Source organism: Motacilla alba, chromosome 3 (assembly GCF_015832195.1).
Source record: "Motacilla alba alba isolate MOTALB_02 chromosome 3, Motacilla_alba_V1.0_pri, whole genome shotgun sequence".
Taxonomy (NCBI): Eukaryota; Metazoa; Chordata; class Aves; order Passeriformes; family Motacillidae; genus Motacilla; species Motacilla alba.
This window is the reverse complement of record NC_052018.1, coordinates 45,243,494-45,253,930: the sequence shown is the minus strand read 5'-3', so window position 1 is coordinate 45,253,930 and position 10,437 is coordinate 45,243,494.

Genomic DNA, 10,437 nt, shown 5'->3' with positions numbered 1-10,437 from the left:
TAGCAATATCAATATTGTTCCTGTTCTTCCTCAAAGGTTGGGGGGTTTTCCATCAAGTAATAGTTTTAAGACTTGACTCACTGAAAAAATGAACCACTAAAAAACTTACCATATAATTATGAATGTAAAGCTGCCTGTGTGGACATTTCTATTCCATAATAAATAAACTAAGGAAAAAGGCATTCTTTGTAATTTTGGAACACACACTTTCCTGTGGGGATTGATTCTCTGTACAAAAATATATTTTTACCTGTAGAATTACATTGAAAGAAAAACCACTTTAATTTCTGGCAGCAGTTGCAGTTCAAATATTCATGGATGCTTGAGTGGTATTTGCATGACCTTGTGACTGTTGCAGATGTACTCTTTTCATACTTGTTCTAAACCTACCTCAGTTTGCAGCCTTGTTGACCTGCACAGCACCCCCTCCAAAGAAAGGCTGGCCTGCTCACTATTTTTGCAGCTGCTGTTTTTCATCGTTTCTTGTATTCTACAACCTGCCTCTGAGCACAGAAAGACTGGGTGAAAGACTTAATTTTTCCTTCTGTCCTTGTTCCTATGCCCAGCAAATCACAATTTGTCCCATTCTTTCTGTCTTAGTGCAGAGGACATTTATTGTCAGTGTTAAACCAGGCTTAAATGTTAAGCCAATGTTAAACCTAAAGCTGAGGTTTTGCAAGCTTTTCTGTGGTCTCCTGTCAGTGCAGTTTTCAATCATGGCATAAAGAAAACCATTCTAGTGGTGAGAAGCTTTTAAATTCAGCCTTCTACTTTCTCTACTTAAAGTATCAACAAAAGCTCAAAACGTGAGCAAAATTTTATAATCATAACCCTCTCCTTCAAAATTTCACTGTCATCTGCTCATTTTTATCAGACATACTAAGACCACTAATCAGCTATTGGTTGATGCTGAACTTAGTTCCAATCTAATTGTCATTAATAATAAAAATACAGGGAATGCCTGGAAATAAGTAGAAATATTTTCTCACATGGTAGTAGTGTAACCAAGAACATTGTCCTGGTTTCAGCTGGGATGGAGTTGATTTTCTTCCTAGTAACTGTCACAGTGCAGTAGCTTGGATTTAGGATGAGAATGATGTCGATAACACAGGGATGTTTTGGTTGTTGCTACATAAAGTCAAGGAAGGCCTTTTCTGCTTCCCACCCTACCAGCAAGCAGGCCAGAGGGCACAAGAGGTTGGGAGAAGACACAACTGCACATGATGACCTGAACTGGCAAAGGGAACATTCTACACCACATAGTGTCATGCTCAGTATATAAACTAGGGGGAAAGGTGGCCAGGGGCTGCTACTCAAGAGCTGGCTGGGCATCAGTCAGCAGGTGGGGAGCAATTGCATTGTGCAACATTTGTTTTGCATATTCTTTTCTATTTTTTTTTCTTTTTCTGTCCTATGAAACTGTCTTTATCTCAGCCCACGAATTTTATTTTTTCTTATGCAACTCCCTCCACCATCCCACTGAGGTGGGGAAGAGTGAGTGAGTAAGTGAGTGAGTGAGTGAGTGAGTAGCTGTGCAATGTTTAGCTGCTTGCCAGATTAAACCAACACAAAGATGCAAAAGTAAAGAAGACAAAAGAAAAGATATACAAAAATGGCAAAATTGATTTGGTGGCAAAAAGCTTATCTGAGGACAGATGCAATAAAAGGGAAACAACAGTGAAGAGGAAATAAGCATGAAAGGGTGTATGGAATCCTTCCTCTTCCTTTTTCCTTTTAATTGACATGTGTCCTAAGAAATTTTTAAATCATCAACATATCCCTAGAGGATACAGTTTCCCATTTAGTAGGTGAATGCAGCCCATTCATCTTATGACTCTTCCGTTTTGCAAAATTAGCTACAGAATTAGATCCTGCAGACTGACACATGCGAGAGGGCAAGACTCACTCGTCTAAGAACAGCTATTTTTAGTAGGTGTATCAAGTGGAATGGATAAATAAAGTAGGTAACATGCCATGATGAATTTTCCTGGTGAACCTCATGTACAACATCTAGAGAACTCACTGTAGACAGAGGGTATGTAGTGGAAGATTACTTATCTTTTGAGACATCACCTGTCATCATCTCTGTTTCTGAGGAGGTGATACAGAATATAGGCAGTGCTATGAATTGCTCTTAAATGATACAAAAATTCCCATTCAGCAAGGCTCAATAGAATCAGAATGGCCAGTTGTGACATGCTGTGAAATGTTAATAGCCAATGGAGCATAAAAGAAACCCCTGAAAATAGCCCCACTGTAGATTTAGTGAGATTTTTCAGGTATGTTTAAGTCTAAGTATGCTGGAAGCAGAGTAAGTAAAAGCTGCTAAAACTTACACTACAACATGGTCTAATTTACTTTAATTTCCACAATATGAATACTTAAAGAAGTATATCCCTTATTTTGAAAGCTGAGGTTGTGCTTCTGATGATAAGTCATGGACACAGATAATGTGTTTTCATCACATGTGGTAGCATGGCTGTAGTACTGCTGGCTGTTGCAGCATCACTCAACCTGGTCCAGGCAGGATGTACTGAGGAATTAGATTAGGCTATCAACAATGATATGCATAGATATGTTTTATTTTGCTCTTCCCATAGTGGTTATGAATTTATGTTCCTTTACTGCAAAAATCAAGCAGTCATCTTGGCATCAAACAACTGAATCTTGTTTGTACTACATCACCAGTTTAAAAGTGATCAAGTCCTTCACATATTAAAAGGATTTGGCACAGATTCAAGCAATGAAAATTTGCCCAAGACATTTAATCTCTGTCAGGTACAGGAGGTCAATTGGTAACAAGACTATCATTAAATGTACTCCAGAGTCACACTAGAAAAATGACCTTAGTTTAGCATATGTTTAAACATAATCAACAGGAGACAGATAGTCACACCCTATGGGGTCTTGCAGCTGCTGCTACCTCCAGTCCAAAGCTGGGGTAATTTTGAAAGGCAGGCATATTTAGTAGGATAAATAGTTTGTGAGAAGCAGATGAAACGGAAGGTTCAAGAAACAGCATTGCTAAGTGGGAGGGGTTTAAAAGCTCCAGTATTTCTCTTAGCTGTCTTCTTTTATCACACAACTTTTTCAGAGAGTTCTTTTCTACCTTTCAGCTACCCACTTACTGCTCCTGGATCAAGCCCACACAAGGGGAAAGCAGAAGGAGTTTTGTCCAGTAGGCCAAATACTTTCTAACATTCATACTTTCTTCCCAAATACTTTCTAACATTCTCCAGCTGTGATGCAAGTAGAACAACATAATATTAATAAATGTAAGAAGCAAATAAGGATCTTTTATTGTACAGCTGCAGCCCTAAGGCTGCAAATATGTAACAAAAGAAAAGTTTCTGCCAAGCTAAAGATAGTATTTTGTGTTTTATGGTGGTGTATTGACGAAAAATCCTCTTCCTTTCTCTCTTCCTTTCTCAGGTTTATAGTCGTCTTTAGGATTGTTTTCAAGAACAATTCTCTCTGGGATAGAACATAATTTTGCTAAGTGTATTTATACATTATCTCACATTATTAAGATCTAGCTGGCAATGACTGGACACCAGGGTGTTATCAGTTTGCAAGTGATAGATGAACCAAAAAAATTAAGATGAACCACAGAGAAGTGGTTCAAAGTGAAAAGTACGGATGTGTTTTCCGACCGGATGTACAATCACTAAAAGAAAATTTTCTAATTCTTTGATTTTTAGAAAACAACTTTGGGAAACTTCTGAGATATTGAGGTTTCACCTGACATCAACAGATATGAAACGGAAGGCATTTATGAAGAACTGCTGAACTTCATTTTTGAAACAGCTGTGCCCTTCCCTTCAAAATCTAACCACTGGCTGATCAAAAGGGAATTTTGGAGTCATCAAGTTTGATAGAGAAGTTCTCTCTTCATACTCGGCCAGCAATGTCAAGTGCTAATACAAAAACACTCCACTGTGCAAGATACCATGATTTGTTCCCCAAGCTTCCATCATCAAGCCTGGGAGAAGCTCTTGATAGGATACTCAGAGATGGGACAGGAATGCTTACAGGAACAGACTAGTTAGAGATGTGCCAAGAGACTTGGCACTTGCAAAAACCTGGAGTTGGGGCAAGTGTGAAAATTTTACCCAAAGAGTTCTCACACTCAGCTGAGTTCTTCAGCCTCTTCTTTCTACTAGATCTTCTTTGTAGTAGTTGAAAGCTCACTAAACTACCTCACCTTTTGTTCCAGCATTTCACTATTCAAAACCAACTCTAACCAAAACGTTACTTCAGGCCTGACCATTGATAGTTATCGCACAGCAAACTGTATCACACAGTTCTCCCGTATTTCATGCAAAATCTGGGTTAATTTTTAAAATAAAAAGAAGTGTATTTAATTGATTGGTGAGAGGCACCAGCCCTGAAGCAGGTCTTCAGGCCCTTGTGGATGAGCAATTCTGTGCTGCGTGGACAGATGTGGCTTTTGTGGATCTACTTTGGAACAACAAATGTCAAGTTATTGATCAGTAAAATTCCAACTGACTGAAGTGAGATAACAGCCAGAAGCATCATAATCTACAGCAGCAGACAGTAAAATATTATCTCAAGTTTTAAACACGTGGGAGTAGCTCTTTAAATAATTTGTGTTTTGGAAGATTGCTCCACTCCTTTTTCTATTGTCCATCCTAATCTTTTCTATCCCTGACTCTAAAGTCATGAATTGATGCCCCAGATCATAACATCAGATCAGAAACTCTTCATGTGTAGTGTGTCTTTTAATGATCTTTTAAAGTATCATTCCACTTCTCAAGCCTTTGCACATTTACATTTTTATCTTTTCTCCATAAGCACAAGGCTAGGGACACATTTTTCTTCAAATGAGAAGTGAGAGTCTCATGTGAATCACTTGACCTTTTGAGCTGGTACATTAATAACTATGATAAATGAAGGAGTCAAATCCCTGATAATGGACTCAGCCACATTCTCCTAGGCCAGGCACAGTCCCTAACACAGAATTTCAGTGACACTCCCCACTTGACCTTTCACATTGCTCCACCATGAAGCAATGCAAGAAACTCTTGCTGAAAAGCCACAAGCAAGTGACAGAATTGGAACCTGGACTCACAATGCTGCTACCATGTTCACAGTAACTTCTCTAATGCATGTTGATGTGAACCATTGAATAATGATCCAAAGTCCAATTTTCAATGCAGCTTATGTTTATTTTTCATAGAGAACTTCTGACTTCCATTTTTCCTTTGTGGAAATTAGAAGTCCACACTTACAGACAGGGATTTAATTTATCTCAAAATGCAAACTGTTCCACAGTGGTAATTAGGGGTATTTGAAAAGTCATCTAACCTGGAACAATCCCAAATCAAAACTGCAGAGCTGACATGCCTGTCCTTCAGGGTCCTTAGACTATGTAACTTTGTAGGGTAAAGATAAAACAAACATCACCAGACAGGTTTTCTCTTTAAATAGAAGAAGTGAAGATCATTACTTTGTCTCACGTAACAGCATAAAGTTACAAACTTTACAGTGGTACTTGTATTGCTGTTCATCAGAAGGAGGGGATGAAGGTAGACAACCAAGACATTGTGTCTGCCTAAATTTTGCTCCACATTTAGGAAGGTAAGCAATATTGTAATTTATGGGTTGCTGTTATCTCTGAGATAGTATTGACGTGAGCAGTAATATGGAAAGTCTTGTATAAAGGAGACTTCTCATGTAATTAAAGAAATTGCCTGTTCTTTCAAAAGTTCTGGGTTTTTAAAATTACCAGTGAACAATATACTGAAAATTGGGGGTTTTGTTGTGTCCCATACTTTCTTTTTCTTTTATTTTTCTTTCCTGTGTTTGAAGTATAGAAGTCTTTTGGGAACACTTTTCTGTTAAAATTTCTTATGATTTCACCTGGTATTGAACAGTCTAAGGATTGTTATTAAAGGGGTATGCTTAAAACTGGCTGGTGACCAGTCACCAGCAGTGTTCATCCAGGTTCAACTCTAGGGCCAGTCCTGTTTAATCTATTTTTAATATGATAAATTTTTTCTTACCCCAAGATGTTGCTGCCCTAAAATGGACAAGCAAATTTAGCCTTTTCAGATACTGTACAGTTTCATGGACCCAAGATCCCCCATAAACCAGAATTGTTATTTCTGCCATTTTTCTGCAGTTGGCCAGATTCTTTTTCACCAGCTGGCCAGTTCTGTGAAATTCTGTAAAATTTTACAGTATCTGAAAATGCTAAATCTGCCTGTTCACTTTAGGACAGCAACATCTGTTGGTTCTGTGGGACAGTTTCTATACAGGTTAATTACTCATAGATGACATTTAGTTTGGGTTCTGTCTCACCTCTATTCATTTTGTTAAACTCTTAGACTGATACCTGCCACGACTTTGGCTCAGACCCCAGCACTAATCTGGAAGGATTCTCACAGGGCACCTTGGCAAGTTCTTACTAAAAAGAACAGTTCTTATTAAAAAGCACAAAATGCAGCCATGCATCACTGTTACAGGGACATCCATGGGCAGAGATTACAAAGCTGATCACCCAGTGCATTTTTTTTTTTTGGTGAGTTTTATTTCCTTTTACCCCAAAATCCTTGGGGTGAAATTGTGATTTCACTCAGCTGAAAGACTTGTCAGGGATTTTGGTGAGACCAGGATTCAGCTGATGGACCTGGAGACATTTTAACCCATGGTTGCAGCATGCTCTGTGCTTCCCTTGTCTGCATCTCAGACACAACAAAAAAATGTTCCTTCCATTCCTTTAACCTTTTTGCATTTCAAAGGAAGTTCTGTTATTTTTCATTTCCTACCCCCAGAGGAATATGGCCTGCTGAGCAATAATTCCATTTTGGTAGCTCATCCTAGCAGTTTCCAGTAGCAGCATTTCTTCTGTAGTCATATTTATACCAAAGTAAAGAATCATCTAAATGCAACATATTTTAAATAATTTCAATTATGATGCTGTCGCTTTTTCTGATGGATGGTAGCACAGGAAAACAATAGTCCATCAGTGTACCAATGTAAAACATTAGTTGCGAGAGGGTGAAAAATTGAGCATTTTTTCCTATGATTTAAGATGTTGGAGACAAGGTTTTTTCATATAAAAAGTAAAATTTCGCCAATAAATCAGTAAAAGTAGCTTTTAGACATGTGCTCTATACTTTCATCAATATGCTTTTTTTGATTGGTTGAGTCTCTTTCTGTTTTGTAATTAACTTATCAAGGAGTAATGGTCTAATTTAAAAAATACAACTGGATGACAGAAATACTATTTGTTTTAAATTGAAAATATTTCAGCATCTGCCAAGATAGATTTCTTTAAATTACCCTTTAAAAGCATTGATTTCTAATACTGTATTTCCTTTTCTCAATAAAATAGAAATATGTGTTCAGAAGAAGCTGTTTTTAAGGAGGTATTGCTGAGAAACAAAGATATTCCAGTAATATTAATCCTTCTACGATGAGCTGCCAAAAACACAGCCTGAATTTAATGCTCCAAGTTTGGTGGGTAGTCATTTTTTATTACCCACCAGACTGAAAATCTGAAATTAAATGTTTAGCAACATTTGTATAAATGAAGAAGCCCCCAGCTCTATACTTTGACATAACTAGGACACTCTAACATAATAACTTTATAAAGATTGATTCTCCCCCAAATTAGTGCCTGATAGAAACATATGGCATGGTGTTTACCAGGAGAAAGTGCTCTGGTCTCATATAGAGGTTTGTTGCATCCATGGCATAAAACCAGTTCCACTTGAATGATGCTGAATAATGCCCTTTGGATATTTCATAGCTGTTAATCAAGGCAATATGGAGTTAGATGTAATATCTAAAATATTGCCTCCCTGTGCTGACCTCACATTATGTGGCTGATATTAGAAGCCTCATTAAAGTAATTTACTGTGTTTGGAAAGTAGAGGTTAAAATGTCGGTACTTGGACAGACCAGAGGTCTTTATGGCTCAGTTCCCTCTTCCCCGCAGTGGCCAATTGTGGGTGCTTATGAAAAGCTCATTAGACATACAAATCAATTCTTTCCAGGGTATATCCTGTAGCTCCCAACAATTCCAAGCTGGAAATTTCTTTCTAGACCACTGCATAATAGTCTTCCATAGGCTTGTCTCCAAGACAGCTCTGATTCCTTTTTTAACCCATTCTCATTTTTATTACCATAACAACAAGTTTATTCTACATTCAATTCTGTTTTATGGGGAAAAAATCACTTCCTTGTGTTTTGAACCTGCCAAATGACAATTTTATAGACTCCCATTCAATTCTCTTATTGTGAGAAGTTGTATGTGATTGCTCTCTATCTGCCCTAATACCAGTCACCGTTTCATAGATTTCCTTCATAGTATCCCCTCAATTACCCTTTCTTCAAATAGAAACACCTTGGTCTGTTTACTTTTCATTTACTATCTCCTCAGATGGAAATGTTCCACACCTTTGATCATTCCTCTTTATCTTCCTTGTAACCTAGAAAAATATGAGATAGAGAAAAGTGGAGTGCTTTAACAATGTTTTCCTGCTTAATCTCAGTTTCTTTCCTAGTGGTTTACCTTTGAACTGTGACTATTTTAATCAAACTGGTCAAAATGATTTTATAGCCTCTTTCTTGAATGTTAGTGATGTTTAGAAACCATTAGTCTCTATTGAAAAGTTAAGATTTTCTTATGTTTGCCTAATTTTGTTAGCTCTTTTCTCATTCAGCAATTAGTGGTGTCCTCCTGCAACACCTTATAGCTGGCTTTTAATATCCTAAAGAACTTGGTGTAGTCAGTGAACCTTATGACCCCTTTTCACTGGGTAATGAAAAGCTAATAACAGTGAAATTGTAACAAATCTTTATTATGAAAACACTTGTATTTTATCCATTGCTGCACAGCTTTTAAACAGTTACTAACCAACAGATTTTGCTTCTTGCTTCATCAAACTTATTTTTTTATGAGCTTTTACTGAGGGACCTGGTCAACAGTATTTTGAAAGCCTAACTGGATCCCCTCTCAGCTCCTTGTTTACTTTCATACACTCAGCATAAAGGACTAATAGATTTTTGAAGAACAACTTCCCTGTGATAAAGCCATATTGACTCTTCATATTCTATCTACCTGCTGTATACGCTAGTTCTACTTTTGGTTACAGTTTTAGTTTATTTTCTTGGTACAGAAATCAGACATACTAGCTTATGCTTACCAAAAATATCTCAAACCCTTCACCTTCAATTCCTGCACCCAATTCAAGTGGTACACCACAAAAAGCAATAGAGCAGTTTCATATTTTAACCATGCTGAAATTGAAGAATAGATACTGTCAAGTCCTGGCAATTTCTAAATTAATTTTAATTAGTCTGTTCTAATGCCTTTTCTTGTGGGAGATTTTACCAACTTAAGTCATCTGCATTGCTGCTAAAGATACGGACAACCTTATGTCCTACCCTTATGCCCTTATGTCTTGCTCCTGCCCCCTTGTTGTGTGTTGGTGCTGACTCTCACAGAGCTGTGTAGGGGCAAGGGACCTGCCTAAACAGAAAACAGACTCTCCCCTCTCCAAAATCAGCTGGCTTTGCCAAATAGTCTGTGTGTAATTGTAGGACCACTTTTGCTGCTGGCAGGTGTGGGGCACAGGGGAAGGATATGGCAAAACGGACTGAGAGCAGTGTAGGCGAATTGTGAAACTGCATCCTGATACTTCAGCTTGAGGCACTTTGCTGTCATTATCGTTCTACTCATTTATGTGCATGAGGGATTTCCACAGAAAGCCATGCCAGCACACAATTTAATGGTACTGCTGAGAAAGGAGATGGAGTGATGGTGTCTGAGAGTATAGGAAGCCTCTCTGACCGGGAACACAACATTCAGAGAATGGCTCCTTTGCTACCATCGGTACAAACAAACAGAGTAGGACTCGGTCAGTTGTAAATATTTAACTTTTGTTTCCTGCCCTGTTATTCCCACAGCACATCGAGAAATCTGTATTATGATTTTTGTCCATAGTACAGGAAGAACGGTGTTCCTGAGCTGGGGGAACAAAGGAGGACAAGCATTGTTCAAATTCCACATTCCCATCAGGTCTAGGGAGGAAGATCCCACAATCTGCTCTCTCAGTTTTGTTGGTGCTCTTTCATCTTCAAAAACATTGTTAAATTTATTGAATTGTGAAAATACATTCAACAGTTATGATTAAAAAACATCTTGCATTTTTTGGGAGGGGGAGGGCATACTTGGACTTTTGTGGTGGTACAGACAGATGGTGTCCTTTAAGGATCTGGTGAGATTATACAGCTTAGAAAATCTATTACTTTAAGTATCTAAAAGAATACACAGTTGCTGAGCTTTTGAAACTACTCTGTCCTAATATCACTGCATTCCCATAGTGAAGGTTGATCCAGTTTATGGTCTTGTGGTGAGAGTCCAGATAAACACTAAAAGTGTTTAATATTGGCTTTACAAACAAG